Below are 18,546 nucleotides of genomic sequence, written 5' to 3' on the forward strand. Positions count from 1 at the left end.
CTGGTAACCTGGACTACATTATCTGCAGTCTAAGGTGATAGTGGGCTAACCTGTCCTGTTAAGGGTATGGCTGTTATATTAACGTCATAGCGCTAATCTGTTTCTACGCTGCATTGCCGGAATGATATTCTTTGTCGATGTGGTAACCAGACACGTATGAAGCCTTCAAGACTTGACCAGAGATAATACAAGTTCATTCTCCATTGCGGCAAGAAAAATCCTTCGGAAATTATTTCAAATAAAATATTTTCTCGCCCTTTGTAAGGTGAAACTCAAACAATTAATTACTTGTATTTTCTCTCTCGCTCTGATGCATAACAACAACAGAACGTCATAGCGCTTTAATGAATATAACTGTTGAATTAACGTAATTTTATGTATCTTTTCCTCATTACAAGCATTATACATTATAACGCTTGAATGAATCTTATTATTAATTATAACTAGTAGATGTCAGTAACTTGACCGCCGCAACATATTTATATGTATATTTCTTGTGTGCGTGTGTATGTCGCGGCTGGACCGATTTGAATGTATATGTGGTATGTGTTTGGGTGGCACCCTGGATGGTTTAGATTCACAAATCCTGATAGATGGCGCTGGGGTCCCCTTTCTTCCCATTAATATATTGTCAATAGCTTGTATAACCGTCTACCGCTGGACTAAATAAAAGTCCTCTCCGAACGATAAGGTTTTCCCACAATCACCACGCTGGAAAAACGGGTTGGTGAGCGCAGTAGACGGTAGTAGTAGCACAGAAGTCGCTGTTGCCCGATCTCCTTTATATTCTCTTAATCGCCTCGTACGACATCCTAGGGAAGAGCAAGGGTGGTGACAACTGTTTTCTAATCTGCCGTCATAGCACAAAAATATAAAATAGTAAGCAAAATGTCAGTCCTTATTATATTTTAAAAAGTAGCAAAACGACTAATAAACATTATAAAATTAATATAAAATATTTGTTGCATAAAAATTACAGTTGGAAGATTTTAGTGGATAACTAAGTTACGCACAAACATTTTTCTTCTTTTGTAATAAATATGTATGTATATTTTAAATAATGTATTAATTAATGAATCTTTTCCCTGTCCGTGACACATAGGTACTAGGTACTGAGTTGTTAGTGGTTTCCGCAATGCTTTAATATCATATATTCTATTTGGCTAAAGGCATTGACATCATCATCGTCATACTCAGACTATTTATATCCCACTAACATAGACCTGCGAGCCTATGCACTAAGCGAAGTTCATATAAAAGGGAATAAATCTCCAGTACGTTAAGTTATTTTTACTAGCTGTTGCCCGCGACTTCGTCTGCGTTTGTTTTTTTTTTTTGCGAAAGACATGTGGCATTCGATTTAGGTGTAATTCTACACACTTAGGTGGAACCTGCAGGGAGTGCGGGAAACTCCATGCCACGATTCTTCACAGGCCTACAAATCATATGTATTTAGGATAGCTAAGCCTTAAATGACGGGTTGGCTGCCGTCCGCTGAGGAGTTGTGTCCTCTATCTTCAATCACATTCATCAGATCTACACGAAATTTACAGACATTATAACCTCTAAAGTGCAAAAGTAATTATTTAAATCGGTTATCATTTGACAGCGTTATGGTGTAAAATCCTCCTTCTAACCCTCTCCCAAAAGAACTGAGCTTAATTTCGGGATAAAAAGCATCATATATTCAAAATTCAAAAATTCAAAATTCAAAATTCATTTATTTCAAGTAGGCCTAATACAAGCACTTTTGAAACGTCAAGTCTGTCCGTGTGTAGTGACTCTACCACCGGTTCGGAAGGCAGATTCTACCGAGAAGAAGCCGGCAAGAAACTCAGCAGTTGCTCTTTTCCAACATCAAAAATTTACATTTTATATTTTAACATTCATTTTTCTATCTTGTGAGAGATGAAAGCGGAGCCGGATGCTTCCAAGCAACCTTGTAATTAAGAAACTCATCAATTGTATAATAACCTCGCTGTAATAAATGTGTTTTAACACATTCTTTAAACTTATGCATTGGTAGGTCCAAAATTACCTTAGGAATCATATTATAAAAGCGTATACTCAATCCCACAAATGACTTCTGCACCTTTCGCAGACGATATGCAGATGTCACTAATTTATGACAATTTCTTGTAAGTCGACTGTTTATATCCACTATTAATTCTAATACCTTCAGAAATATGTGTACAAAGATTCATGACGATCGGTTTGGTAGTTTTTGCGTGAAAGCGTAACAAACAAACTTACATACACATTTATAATATTAGTAGGGATTGGGATATCTCGAGTACGAGTTACTAGAGATTTTCACCATTTCATAATTCCATCTGTCCTCTTAGTGCACACACTATTTTTACGCCATTGCTCCTCTCTACTAGGAGACAGGGATCGTAACATTACCGGATTTGAATTTAGTATGCAACATTCCAATTTACGTACCTACACTTATTTTGATTTCTAGGAGTCATCGTAAATTCAATTCTATCGGAAAAAATTTAATAGGTATTGGATAACCTTTTAAGAAATATTATCATGGTTATAATATTAACTCATTACCGCTAAAAGGCACGGATCTCCTCCCACAAGGTTTAGGCCGTAGTCGACCACGCTGGCCCAATTGGTGGACTACACACGCCTTTGAGAACATTATGGAGAACTCCAGGCATGCAGGTTTCCTTCCAATGTTTTTTTTTCACCGTTGAAGCAAGTGATATTTTAATTACTTAGAACTGACATTACTTAAAAAATTTAGAGGTGCGTGCTGAGATTCGAACACGGTCTAGGCTATCACAGTTTATAAGAAATATAATACAGCATAACTTTTCTTTTTTTCCGAAAAAATATATACATTTTTCAATCTCATTAATAACAAATACGATCAAATCTTGAAAGTTAGTTTGTTGTCCCATTACGCAATGTTTGTGCTGGGGTTTCTTCCCCTTTATGTCCATGTCCTCTGATATTCATATCAGATAAATATTTTACTTCTATTCGTGTGCAAAGGTTACGAAATCAATCCTGAGTCTCTGTTTTTTCGGCCAAAGTATGATTACAGAACAGATGTAAAACTCATTGTTTTTACTAATGTTTCATGTAAAATGTGTTCTTATTGTCTTTGTTCTTTTACAAAATATGTGAGGTTAACGTTGAAAAAGTTAAATGTAAAAGAACCCGCAGGGTGATAACGTATCTCGCGACAGCAATGCGACAGGCGTAAATCTTGCAATCACTGCTATCAAAAGTCACTTTTCCATACAATAAATAAACAAAAGTGACGTTTGACAGCAGTGATTGCAAGATTTACGCGGAAGAACAAGCGGGCAGCTGTTATATTTATTTATAAGTATTTTTAAAGAATCTTTTTGGTGTAAACAATTGTGATGATATAAAAGTAGATTTATAAATGCATTATTACTACTTCAATTGTATGCTCCTTAGATATAAGTTATGCTTGTCTAGAATGTGAACTGCATAAGGAGAGTCCAATTGGCGAGAATCTGCTTTAATCGCTAGTCCATCTTGAATATAAGATGTTCCTGCAGCTTTTATTTAAATATTTATAAATGCCTTAAAGAGCCGCCCTTAGTGTTGAATTTTGTCACGTTTGCTCACACTCCATGAGTCATACCACCCGCGCTGTGACCTGCCGTCGATTCTCTCCTGAATATCAATTTTATGTGACTAATAGCCAACTTATAAGTATCGCATTGCAAATAGGTATAAACCAAAACTGTACTGACATTTCCGTGAGGGTTGGACATACTATGGTTGATAACTTTGCAATTCTAAATGTAATAATAAACGTTGTTTTTATTTAATGTATTTTTAGAAGAGCTTTCAAAATGAGTGGTGCTTTTGCTTTTGAAACCACCTAAACAACTTGAGTCGCAGCCTGAGATTTTAGTATCTTGTAAGAAAATATCCTTTAAGACACAAACTACACAATCTCAAACCAATTTCCCTTGAATTAGTTTTCTAGAATGTTCGACCAGAACTTACCAATTATTAAATAAAAAGTAAAAAAAATAATTTAATTCCATTAATGATTTACTAACATATATTTACGGTACATTCCATATTAAATCTTTTTATTTCAGTGATGAAATTATTAATTACGAAAACAAATTTAAGGTTTTATCCTTTTTTTTCAGTATTTTTTCAAGTACGCAATGGGGTACCATTGTATACTTGTTTCGAAACCCTTTTAAGGCTAAAGGTAGGGAAGATCTGTGTATGTGTTTCAATGAGCCACACTGTAACTGCATTAAATAATAAAAAAGGTTGTAGAGTTGTAAAATATAAACTGTACCTCGTTAATAGAGTTAAAATATTTTTAAAGAAAACAATCTTCTGCCATCTGTTGAAAAAGCCTAGTATTGTGTTGGTTAAACGACAAACTTCCGCCGAAGGCTCTACATTTAGCTCTACATTTTGACTTAGTTTTGAACGATTCGTGTAGATGGCGTTAGCGTTACAACGTTCACTAAACTCAACCTAGATGGCGCTATAAGTCCACTGAACTTCCGAAGCGTGTTTTTCCTTGGTGCTAGCTTTAATTTTTAACTTGTTTTACTCTCTACTCCATCTATATTTCGGGTGTTGAATGTAAAAATTCATCTATTTACACTGCTGCGAATGTAACAAGGTCCAAAGCTGGTATAGACCTCGCCAGCAATGGATGTCGCGCTGGATATTTAATACTTTTGTTTGGACTGGGTACTGGGCATGTGGGCCCCAGCTAAGTTGTGAGCGCGGGAGCACGGCGGGACCGCAGCCACCGGCCGGTGGCTCCCGGCAGCCCGGCAGTGCATACTTGTTCGCCGCGGAGACAGGTGGCACGACGCCCCTGCAAACTTACTTGCGCTCGCGTATCCCATTCTTTTGTTTATAACACTTGTTGTACACGTGCAATGGCTAAGACTTCTACCAACTTGCCAAACTATAATTGCAGTTGAGATGTTAACTTAAAAGTGTTGTGAAAGTGCGAAAAGAAAATACCGGCTCCTCCGTCCAACAAGTACAATTTGTATGCGAAATTGTCATAAACTATGTTCGCAATCTTCGTATGGAGAGTGGTGTGAAACTGAGTTTCGGATTTGAGAATACTAGTAAGTAGTTAAAGTTCTCATAAAGTTTATTCTTATAAGGAACTATTTGTGTGATCGTGGGGAAATTTACGTGTGCACTGGAGCGGAAGTAGTTAGTGTGGTAAAGTAGGCACTGATATTAAAGGTAGTGGCTCCAGGCAGTGCATACCCACGGCTGAGTTGAACGCCCGCCATCGTGGCCGATGTCACCGCTCATCCAATCGCAACCAGAATATAACCTCACCTTGACAATAGTATTAAAGCCAATTTTACCACAACTGCGAGCGTTGTCCGAGCCTAGCCAGCATGTCGGTCACTGGTGATTTTATACGATAAACATCGAACTTTATTGAAGTAGTGAATATTTCTGTCATATCTTTAAGTTCATTGTTAGTTAGTTCATAAAATATTGGTGAACAAATCAATGATATATTCTTTTATTAAGGTTTTGTAGAAATAGTTCCAGCTTCTATAGCATTATAGAAGATTGTAAGATACTTCGTGACTTTAATAAAGGCTATTTTCTATAAAATATATTAAACCGATTTTGATTCAGCTACACTATAAACGAGATGTCTATTAATACTTAAAAAGACAAAATATAGGTAAACATCTATTCAGGATGGAACCCATTTCAACTAAACTTTTTAGTTATTTCGACTATGCTTTAACTTTCAAATATTTTTGCGTAGGTACGTAGAAATGATTCTATTATAAAATAAATTCTTTGGTTTACGTCTTCTTGGTGGCCGACAACCTTTATTCAAGCACCCATTACGAATAACTAAGTAGCTGACGATTTATTCAAGTGTCATTCAAATTCCGTGATACTCATTCTAAGATTTCTACGATACACCATGTTATGTAGTTATGCAACAGTTGACTGACTTATAAATCTGTAAATCTTAACTATTGTAGAGCAATAGATACGTAAGTGTAATACCTACCAGACATTTATTTACATTGCGAATAAAGGAGCCACCTGAACATTGTTGACATCAGACTCTGTACTGAAATCATCAGACTCTGATTTTTCTACTGAAAACCCTGTGTCCAGCAGCAAATGCACATCCGTTAAATTAAAGCTCTACATTGTGGATAAAAAAAGTGAAATTATCTTATATCTTTACTTATTAACTTGTACCTAAAACTCAACGATCTCAGACTACAATGTATATGCTGAGTTCGTTGCTATAACGTTAAACTAAACTTATACCTAAGTAGGACATAGATTTATGGTCAGTTTTATTTCGTTTGCTCTTTAGTGAGGTAGCTAAACCCTAAATATTGCATAGACCTAAGTAACTATAACATGAATAAATTCTAAAATCCCGTTCGCAGAGAAAGGTAAATATCAAATTACATAATCGAAAACCCAAAAGACATAAAAAAGAAATGAGAAAGGAAAAGGTATCCAAGGAAGTATTTTCTTTGTATTTCAACGAACTTCTAAACTGCAATGGCTGTCGTAAAACCTCGTAAGTGCCTCCGCCAGTTTGGCACAAGGCCTTGTTCTAACACATGTCTCACGCCAAATAGGTACAAATGTCTTACTTTTCGGCTGACGATGTCCTCTGGGGAGAACGCCGTCTTTCTTGGGTTCGATCTCCTCCTGTCAGTGATAAAGTAAACTAATAAGGGTCCTTCAAGAAAAGAGGTTGTTATGGCGTCTGTATTTTTTATGTTTACGTTATGCGGCAACTCCTCCTTGTGAACTGATTTTTATGTCTTAAAATTTTTAGATAATTAAATGTGGTTATGGCGAAATAATGATATGAGTTTACTTAAACGCACTTACAATCAGCATTATTTATTAAAATAAACAAATATTGCATTACCTATCTACTACCTACTTACAACCTATTATTTAACTTTTTGAAATTGGATTTGTAATATCGAAATTCAGAAAACGTAGAATTTAAATTGAAATACTTTTCTCAAACAAAGTGGAAAAGTCTACCGAATTTGCAAACATTAATTTCATTCGTAAACACATTCGGCATTTGTAAATAAAATTTCTTTCATCACGGAACTTCTATGAAAATGAGCTACGTAACATTTTCATTATGAGGATCAATAGATAGTCCTTTTGTTATTTGACCTTTAAATGTAATGTAACTTTAAACTTTTTTTTGTGCTGTGACCAATTGTTGTTCCGATTGTTGTAGCTATTATTATAAGTTTACTTATTTTTGACCTTTTGATGGATAAATATTTAATTTTAAATGAAAACAATAAAATATTAACTATTACTTAACACGTTTATGGAAATATAACCTAGAACTAATTAAAAATTGAACATTTAATCACATTAAATTCCTGCTCTCCAAAATCCAATTAGAAAAGTTAATAAAAACGTTTTTACTTTACGACCTCTGTTTTTATTGCCAACGAAGAAGAGAGTAACCCAACTTGATAAATCAATATTGAAAAGGCATTAAAAAAGTAGGTACCAACTAAGTAATTCTTCCATAATGAGTTTTTGCAACTAAAAATCAATTCTTATCGGAATCGATTAGAAAAAGGACTGATTATTTAAACATAGCCAGTCTCATCTGAATTTGTCAAGGGGGAAACGACGAGCGCTAGTGGTTTTAATAATATCTATAACATAACTACGGTATTTATTTCACCGAAATCTTTATTAAAAGCTTAGCGGTCATTATTTATGAGTCGCGGCTAGGGAAACTTGGTTGGGGTCAAGTGCTCTCTTCCTTTCAATGAGGGTTCGTAAATCGCGGTTCACTCAGAGCACCGCCCTCTTCAAATTCTCCTTGCTTCTTTTGTCCTTCCCACTAAGATATTTTAAGAGTTCGTTATATTCGTGACGGTCGAATCAACAATAATTTTATTTGGAAAAATTCAAAATAGATTAAAGGCGCTTAGTTACTTTCTCGAGCTTTTAGAATTGACGTTCTTCCTGAATAAAGCATGAAAAAATATAATGATGCAGCCATGTCATATTTCTAGAGAAGTGCGTCTTAACTATCCTTATTTCAAACAGATTGTTATAATTTTAGTGTTATTATAAATTATTTTTTAGTTTTCGTCCTCTCATTTTGATTGTGTTCTTGTTTTTTTTCCCACTGCAAGTTAGCCCTTGACTGCAATCTAACCTGGAGTTAAGTTATGATGCAGTCTAATAAGCGGGCTAACCTGTTTTAGGGAGGATGGTGGTATACCCCTACATTCAAATTTAAAAATATTTTTTTTAAATAAAATAAGCTATTGAAAAATATAAGGACCACATTGTGTATGGGAAATTTTATAGCTTACAAAAGTTGACGACCGTTATTTACTTCACAATCTAAGAGGCATGAGTAGCCATGTCGGACATAAGTACAACATCAATGATTTTTTCTTTCTAAGTATGTAGAGCATAAACAAATAGATAGAAAGTCGGTAAGTAGGAATGTTAGTAAACATAATTTAAGCACATTACTATGTTTTTACTTTGCTACTGATTTTAGGGTTCCGTAACGAATGTTAATTTAATTTATACGTTTTTATGATTAGCCTAGACTGTCTAAATTTTTTATAAAATAGCATCAGCTAATTTAATGCACGACTAGCATTGGCTATTAATAATTGTAAATACTAAAAAATAAGTTAGTACTGCGGTCTTTGTCGTTTATGGTTCCATCCACTAACCGATAATCTTTATCAGATTTTTACGTTCATAGGGCATCAATCAATGAAACTAGGAATCGTTCTAATTGATGTGTTGTAAGTGCATGCTCTGGCAACAGCAACTTGTGTTTTCTGTACTGGCGCTGTAGCGACTCGGTGAGTGCTGTAGTCTTATAAGTGTGCGTTTATGGTATTTATAAGTCTGAATTTTCGCTGTTTATTCTTCACGGTTAATTTATTTATTAATTTATTTTATTTATTTACTTAAAGCACCACCACAGAATAACATGTAATACATTGACAATTGGTAATAGCTTAAGGTATTAGAAACACATATGATTCAACTTATAGGTAGCTACATTATGCTTAAATATGTCAGTTGACGTTAAATGAAGATGGACACTAAAATAAAGAAAACTAAAAAAAAATATATATACGAAATTATATAACAGGAAAAAGCAAACTAATTCTATATTGATTATTTTAAAAAGAAAGAAAAAACATTATTAATGGATTAAACAAACAATTAGATATGTTATTTTAGTATTTGATATCGATTGAATTATCCTTTACTATAAAATTATTACTTATCTATGTAATTGAGTATTATGTAAGTTGATAATAGCATAAATATATATCATGAATATCTATTATAGTATATATAAATTTATATCGGTATTTGTGTAGTTAATATGTAAATGTAGTATGTATGTTCATGTAAGTTTATTTTTTATAACATACTTTATGCACCATCCACTTTCCACTTTTTTATCGGCTTCGTACGCTCAGGTTTAAGGCCGCCTTTTCGCCCTAGCACTAAGTACTATTACTGTTTTCCTTGTATTTTTCCTATTGTGTTGCATTGCAATGAAGTTTTTCTATTCTATTCTATTCTATAAATTATTTGTATGAACTGCTTCATCTGGAAATCAAAGAGTGGCGACCAAGATTAGTTATACAAAATCGGTGAGTGGAAAGTGAAAAAGGGTAGAGTTATTTAATCTACCGTTTACAAGCTTGTGCAGAAAGACCATGTCATGAATTTATCTGAGAGTGAGTTTAATTTAAAAGTTTTGAGTCTTTTTAAGGTAGTCTTTTGTGTTTTCCAATGGAATAGAATTGTGTAAATCGCCTTTGTATGCTTCCTTTGGTGCTAGTTCCTTTAAAAAACTTAGCATTTTTTTACACAAACCCCAGCATTTTTCGTGCAGATCTACACATGTTATCTATATGCACATCAAAACGTAATCCATGGTTATCCCCAGATCTCGGACAAATCAATAGGTTACCTAGGCTAAGACCGGGGCTAGCGTATCGTACCATGTGGCGTAGATACATCGATGCGTAGAACATATTCGGCTAACCTTTATTTGGTTACCTACTATAGGTACCCATAAATAGGTTAGTACGCTGCCATCTTAGACTGTGTCATCCACCATCAAGTACGATGGCAGTCGAGACCTAACTTAAAGTGGAATAAAAGAACATTAACTCGTTTGCCTAACAGTTCGTATGTTAGCACACAGGACTGGGTTAATCCATAGGTGATGTGGCTAATTTCTCGGATCGTGCTTAATTGATGGTATAGGGTTTCCTTGTACAAAATAATTAGTACCTACATGCAGTAGTACTCTGAGCTAGGAAATTGGAGTTGTTTCGCCGCCGCCGTGCCTCGTAAAGACCTCGATCTTGATATTATTACGAACATGAAATAGTAATCGTTAAAGTGAACTGTTAAACTACTACAAAATGACTCTACGAAAGAGGCAGTGTTTGAAAAACTTTGAAAAGACCATTAACTTGTTTTAAACTTTTCTTTTAACCCCCACGTTTTGATTCATGATAACTAAAAACTAAAGACTAATGAGGTTGATTGATAATAAAACTTTGTGTGCAGAAGTCCAATTATATATGTATAATAAATTCTTGTTGTATCAGTTAAGACAATGACAGGAATACTTTGATTTAAAATTAGTAAGAATATAGAAGTACAACTAGTCATTAAGTTATTAATATAACAGTATTTTCTAAAATCAACTTGAGTCTTTTCAGTCTTTAAAAGCAACAATTGAGTGCTATTGAAAAACCCGACCTAGCAGTTTTCATTGAGTCTTTTAAAGTTTGTTTTGTTTACTCAATTTCACAAATCTTAGCTGTAAAGGTTTATTTTGAAGGCTCGATTTTACAAGTTTTAGCTGACTAGTCTTAGGCTGAGTCGAGCCTTCAAAATAAATCTTTACAGCTAAGATTTGTAAAATTGAGTATACAAAATAATGTTTAAAAGATTTGAGTCCCTTTCATTACATCCAGCCAACCTGTATTATATCAGTGCGGACCCTCTACTCTCGACATCTTAGGAGGCGTGTTTACAACAGTTGTACACTAAAGAGGTTAGGGATGAAGATACGCTATGATCTATCCCAAAAATACTGGTTCAAGTTTGTTCCTTGATACAATTTAATAATTAACAGGTTGTGTTTTTTACATTAAATTTAAAATACAACCCCTTTCAATGATAATTACTTACAAGTTTATCTATTTAAATTAACAAGGGTTAAAATGAGAACCTCCTCTTTATTAATTCAAAACCAGGTAACATGTAATATTATCTCATTGAATAGCGATTGATATTTGAATCCGTGACAGCGCATTGGGCTCGACTTTATGTACTTGCGGGGGGTCGAGTTCGAATCCCAGCACGCACCTCCAACTTTTGTATTATGTGCGTTTTAAGTAATTAAAATATCACTTGTTTCAACTGTGACGGAAAACATCGTGAGGAATCCTGGACGCCTGAGAGTTCTCCATAATGTTCTCAAAGGTGTGTAAAGTCCACCAATCCGCACTGGGCCATCGTGGTGGACTAGGGCCTTAACCCCTTGTTGGAGGAGACTCGTGCTCTGTAAAGGGCCGGTACGGGGTTGATGTGATGAATAGCGATATCTATAGTAAGGTACCAAGGTAAAAGGTCTTTAAAATTAATATTTTTTTGCTAATAATATTAACCATATTCCATACTCTTAATTAACAGAGAGTATTTAATTAACGATAATCTTAGTTTCGATATCCAAGACCAAACTTGTTCTCAAAGACCCGAACCAAAGACCTAGTGAAACGTATTCGAATACGCTAAACACTAAAGCAACAAGGTAGCAAGCTTGTGTAAGTTAGTATGTAGTAGTCTACATCCTACATGAATATTAGCGGACAGAAGGCATGGCAGTGCGGGCGAGGACGCGTCGCGGTCGCACAATGAAGCCTTTGTTGCACAATGCCCATTTCCGATTACCAGATTGAATCGTGGCCGTCAAAGCGCTCCCGTTCCAATAATAATCGCCAGAACAGAATAGAATACTGTTACACCGCCATCATTGTTGTGTCTGAGTCTCTGAAAGGAAAATACAGTTCAACGAAAAACTGCACCTGCGGTTTTCATTTGGCATCTGATCGAATACAATAGTAGTAGTAGTTATTTGTCATATAACTCCTTCTTTATCTATGTTATGGACGATTCATGACTTAAAAAATGCAGATATTTAAAAGAAAGATAATATTCTAACACACCTGGAAAATATTTCAAAATGAAAGGTGGGTTAGTCTCTAAAAAAGTGATCTTCGCACACCCCCTTAAATATACAGCTTAAATATATTATACTGAAATATTTAATGCTCTCACATATAAATATATATATATATATATATATATATATATATTTATATGGTTAATATTCATATATATATATATTAACCATTAACCATATTCAGAAGCTACATAAACTCGGACCTTTACACTATTTATTCCAGATTAAGCCTTAAAGTGAGTAGGAGCCTTCCGGTAGCTGTACAAATTTTAAAACAAAAACTGTCTTCTCTGATGCCAATTTTCATGATATTGGTGAAACACTAATAGTTGAAGGAAAGTCCCTAAAGGGGTCCACATTTCCTTAGACCACAAATTCCTTACCTGGGTATGTTAGACACTTAGATTATGTAGAGCCATGATGTTATAGTAATGACCTTGTAGTTAGTCTTATCATTATATCAATATTCGTAAAGCGTGGGTTGATATTTAGACTATTTGTTTATTCATTTGCCCTCAGTTTCGAGAAAACTGCCTGCTATCCCCAATTTAATTAAAGTATACCGATCAATTAAGTATTTAAGTGGTGCAACCTATTCTACAAAGACTGACTGTCTCTTACAAAGACTGACACAACTCATCTTAATATTGAGAGAAATGGTAGGCAAGGCATCTGAATCAGTATTATGTTCACAATTGCTAGCCTGTCATTACATTTTGCGGTCAGAAACTTCCAATAGGAATCGAACTAATATCACTTCCTTCGCTTCACAGAGTTCACGGTACACTACACTTGACGAGAATTCCCAAAGTTTTGTTGTTATTTAATTTGATCTCTTGTAATACGGTTGAGCGTATAATAGGATAGGAGTCGGCGATTGAAATATTGACGTAAACAAGTTCCGTTCTTGTCAATAAACTCATTTGGCTTTTTGTCAAACAGAAACTTTTTCTCATTCATCAATCTTCTGTAAACACCTAGTGTACTCGTCAAAGAAAATTAAAGTATCTCTTTGTAGAATAAGATTTGAGGACACATTGAGGTTGCGAGGTCCTACTCGTAGATTATAAACCCCAAACAATATTTCATAACCTTTGTGACGACAAAGGTTATATTTTTGACATTGACCTAAAATACTTATAGTGTAATATTCAAATTTCAATTTCATATTCATTTATTTGAAGTAGGCCTCCTTTATAAGCACGTTTAAAACGTCAAGTATGGGCTATTTTAAAACGTAATGTACATGGGCTATTTTTTATCCCTGAAAAACAAACAGTTCCAACGGGATTTGTGAAAATCAATATTTAATGCGGACGTAGACGCAGGCAACCAATAGTTAACTACCTAATAAAGTTCTTTTTAAACTTGCTTCAAAGAATGAAACCTCAGCCCTTCTACTATAACGCGTAGTCTGCGAAATGACGCCGGCTGCTTTTGTTCATTGTTGCGAAAGTTTAGACGAATTTGCGACGATCGTTTCATTAAGACCCGTCTTGGTGCGATGCTTTTATTTCACATAGCGAGTGCGGAATATGGAGCGAAGTTTTGGAGGGGTCTTCATTAGTTGCTCACTCACAGGTGGAGCCGCGAGACGCCTTGAATATGTTAATCGTGATTACATCACAGTTTTCCACTCGTGTGTTATTATGTACTTCCTTTAACATTTACATCCTGAGCCGTGCAATTTTAATTCCTTTATACCCTTTTTGTTCTATGCCATAAACGTAGGGACTTATTCTGTATCAAGCCGAATTATGAAGATTGGAATTTAAATGCTTAGGTTCGACTGTCAGTTATGTTATGTTATGTGGATGCAATGAGAAATAAAACAAAGGCACCCGTAGTTCCCAACCATAAAATAATTTATTTTATTAAATAAGTGGAATTAAAAAAAAAGAGATAGAATCAGGCGTTACTTTGCGGTAGTCCAGGATATCCTCGGCTACCACATAAACACTGTCCAATATAATATAACTTCCTAATATCTTTTGTACGCACCTTTTGCTCCGACGCCGGAGCATTCTCTGGAGTTGATGACTTCACAACGAGCAATTAATGCTCTTATCAATAATTGATCGTTGTTGAGAATGCGTCAGGTGACGTATAAAGTTTATATGAAACGTAAGCTTATAGAAAAATTCTATTTTAATTTTAAGGATTACTTAAACGATAAAAAAGTTTGGGTATATTTAGCTATAAAGTTAGAGCAATTCATGCTCTAACTTCATAGCTAAATATTAATTGGATATGAAAAAATAGTGACAACAAAAAATATAGGAAAATATATATAAACTAGGTTTGTTGTGGGCTCTTCTTAGACCAGGGCGCGTTAAGAACCCTCGTTGCTCAAAGGTTTAAGTTCTCGAACAATTTTAGCACCATTACATGATTACACAATTATGTAAACATATATGTATGAATGCTTCATAAGTGCCTAGATGATTAAAGAATATTTGAATTTGAATATCGAATTATAACTAAATTACACTTGGTTTTTAATTATACAAATGGTTAATACACATCAAGGTGATATATGTAAACTGCTTAAATTGCTCTGAGTAATTAAAATGAATTATAATTATTTTTTCTTTTACTATAGGTCGGCTTTAATATATAAGTTGCCGTGGTAGATACCATTGGGCATATCAAATAAAATAACCGGGATCAGCGTTAATTTAATAACATCAATGAGCACGTAGGTAATGCTGGACGTATCAAAAGTCTTTCAAAAGTATAGATTTTGAACTTTTTGGATATCTAATTACCTAACAAAACACACCTACTTGAAGAGAGTAATAAATTTAGCACGGTGTTTGCCTGGAATTTGCAGGTGCTCCTGTAAACCAATTAATGCCCTCTGTGTAATACGACTACCCATTTATAGTTAAATAGAAACAATTCATCTCTAACCAGAGATTTCAGTGGGATGCTTTAGATAAGTGCGTTGAGTCTAAAATTGTTCAGCAGTGGAGCTAATTTTATTTAATAACGGCAAAGAACATTGCTCGCTGGTATTTAATTTAACAGGTGAGATTGCAGTCAAGGGCTAACTTGTAGCGTAATAGAAAAAAAAAACAACTGGCGACAGTAGACGATATGTAGCTGAAACACCGAGATTTCGTAGGTAGCTAGGTAATAAATTTTGTATTTTCAAAATGGAATAGTCAGACAGGTTGGTACGGCAAAATGGTATAAAGATAAGAGATACCACTGACAGTTTCCAGAGTAAGTTTATTAATTTCTGTTTCATTTTATTTGGAAAATTAAGCTGATGACCAGATTTGGTCCGAGCCCTCAACAATATCTATGTGATATGAAAATAGGCTGTACAGACTTAATATTTAACAGCTATTTTAGTGATATCCGATATACACTAACACTTTACCTAATTCGAAAGTTCTAAACAAAGCGCATTCTTATTATATACGAAATTGAGCTGTCTAAATAAGTATTATGAAAAGAAAATTCTAGGTGTAGTACTTGTACCTACTATCCTTTTCCAAGTTAAACCTAAACGTAATTTGATTTGTTTCCAAATACCCATGGAGTAAATCTCGATTCCTTTTGAGACCTCTCAATTTAGTTTGAACAACTGAATTGACAGGAATCTTCTAATAAACCCATTTAAATTTTAAAGTGTTAATCCATAGTTAGCATGTAATTTGGACATGTAAAATCTGCTGGGACGTTATTAAAATTTCATTTATTTTCACCCCGGTGATTGCGAACTAAGCTGGGAAACCATATTTAACTGCAACTTTTTAATTAACGTTCATATTAATACCTCACAAAAAGCGAAGAACCGCACGCTTCCTGCCTCATACAGATTTAGTAGGTAACTATGAAGTATTTTCTCGTAGGTAGTTGTAGCATCTTATATATTGAAGGTCGTTTGAAATTGGTGATATCTTGATATTTTCCCAATTTTTCACCATATATTATAAGTAGGTAGTGAGGTACTTATCTCAAAGATTTAATTATATCACGCCAGGTTAACATTCGTGTTTACCAACCTACCTGTCCTGTTCAGGACCTGTTAATTTTTTTGGCACCTAACTATGTTTGTTCTTACAAAGAAACAAAACAATTTAACAGTAGGTATAAGTAAAGATGAATTTGATCGAATTACTTTGTAAGATGATTACAAAATTAACAAATATTTTAAATGCAGTTATCAAACACGTTAAAGGCCAAGCTTTGTCGGAGACTACATTATAATACATAAAACAACGAACTAGTTAATTCCCAGGCGAGTCGAAAATTTTTAAATAGTGGGCGGAGTAGCAACAGAGAAGGTAAGCCTTAACGTGAGCCGTTTGATCTCCGCTTCTACTGATTGTTATGAGAGAGATCGCCGCAAGCTACCTGCGGTAATTTTAGACTCAAGAAATTACTCTTAATAATAAATGTACCCACTAATTTGGAAAACAAAAAAGGTTCTCTTCCTTGAAACGATCCGCAAGGGATATATTATCTTTGAGTTTTGACTCATTTGAAGTTCTTCTTTTCCTATTCAATGTTCATATGTGTATTTCCTTTTTAAAATTCTTTGGCACTTCGCAGTTTTACCGTGCACGAAGTAGGTACATATGTCGCCAATGTTATATCATTTGCAAGCAATTCGCAAGCTCTGCTTTTTGGCTCTATTCCAACCAAGTACTCGTATCCAAGTCATTTGTTAACTTTATTTCAAGGTCTATAAAGCTTACTTTTATTGTACAGTTGGTGCTCGCGACTTTGTCTGTATGGAATTTATATTTTACCTCACATTTTTCCGCTGTAAAGTGTAGCTTAGATTACTGCCTGCGAAGTTCTGCGTCTACCAATGAAGTCCAACCGTTTAGCAAAAACAAAAAACAGGCAGGCAAAAATTGTGAGCTTCAAAAACTTCTTACTTACAGCTACTTCAGTTTATTTATTTTCGTACATGGACGACGTATAAACTTACTAACCAATCACGTTCCCAATTGTTACGTAGGCTTCGAAAATTTAAAATGACACCTGATCCAATCGCAGGTCAATCGTAGTCCAGAATGGTAGTAGAAGTCTTTAGATTTCACACATGATCCCTTAAGTATTAGATGCTATGTCGTAGATGCGTACTTGCATGGTAAGTGTAATAGTCTACAAGATGGCGTACCCTTTTTCACCCATTTAGGGCAGATTTTTATCTAAATTTTCACCTTATTGTGCTGATTCAGCGGTGCTTTGTAATTTAGTCAGTGTGGTGTTGTTTAGTGGGCAAGATCTTGCCAAACCTCTTTTTTGCCCTCTTAGGGGATGAATTTTTTAAATTCGCGATAAAGAAAGGTCTGCTCAGTCTGTCCAGTAGTTTGAGCTGCTTGCTCAAAGATCAGTAATTCAGTCAGTAGGTCATGATTTCCTTTTCCTTAAAATATTTTATTATTTGACTATTTTATTTCCCGAATTTATATTGGTAGGATATATTTTAAGGCGTGTGAAAGAATAAAGCGGATGATAGGTACTTATACGGCATCCGTCCGAAGTACGTATTTGGGTTTGTCACCGGAACATTTCGATATATATAGACTGTGTATGTATACCACATACACATTGTACTCTTAGATGCATACTTATGCACAGCATAGCAAATAAAGTTGTTTTACTTTGTCGTTATCTTCTTGTTTTATTAATTTTATTTTCATTTCAATAGTTATACGATAGAGTTTTACTCGATTTATAATTTTCTTACAACTTAGAAAACTTACGAACTACAATATTTTGTATTTTATGAGTGTATTTGCCGTGGAATAACTGACAAGGACAAGTCAAATCTTTACGAATAACCAACGACGATCGAAGGAGCGCATAATTGAAAATTAAGATAGATTTCGCACACCCATCTTTCGTTGGTCACCAAAATATATAGTTAGGTTTGCGGAACCTCACTTAGGCTTGATTCGGTGATTAATAATTATATCGGTTTCTACGCGACACCGTACCGGATTGCTAAATTGCTTGGTGGTACGTCTTTGTCGGTAGAGTTGTCACTAGCCTAGGCTAAAGCCAACCAGACCAGACCAGATACAATTTCTTTATTGCCCCTCGCAGGGGTTAAAATATCAAAGCATTTGGTCAATGAAGTGTGCTTAAAGCACACTTCATTGACCAAATCTCCACCTTATAATTGGCCTTGGTTAGTCTGATCTCCGCTTGTAACAATGTCCTACATGTCACTCACAAGGTTGCGTGCTACCTTTTTTCGTATTTGATTCGAG

At 34.7% G+C, this 18,546-nt stretch overlaps 1 protein-coding gene across 2 annotated transcripts in view; it reads left to right on the forward strand.

Moving 5' to 3' along the window:
- The first annotated feature begins 4,844 nt into the window (after nucleotides 1-4,844).
- LOC120631249 (band 4.1-like protein 4) overlaps nucleotides 4,845-18,546 on the forward strand; it is a 70,285-nt gene continuing 56,583 nt past the window's right edge. For both annotated transcript variants that reach the window (XM_039900742.1, XM_039900735.1), the window contains exon 1: nucleotides 4,845-5,114. The gene's annotated coding sequence lies outside the window, so the exon portion shown is untranslated. The remainder of the gene's footprint in view (nucleotides 5,115-18,546) is intronic.

Source organism: Pararge aegeria, chromosome 2 (genome assembly GCF_905163445.1).
Source record: "Pararge aegeria chromosome 2, ilParAegt1.1, whole genome shotgun sequence".
NCBI lineage: Eukaryota > Metazoa > Arthropoda > Insecta > Lepidoptera > Nymphalidae > Pararge > Pararge aegeria.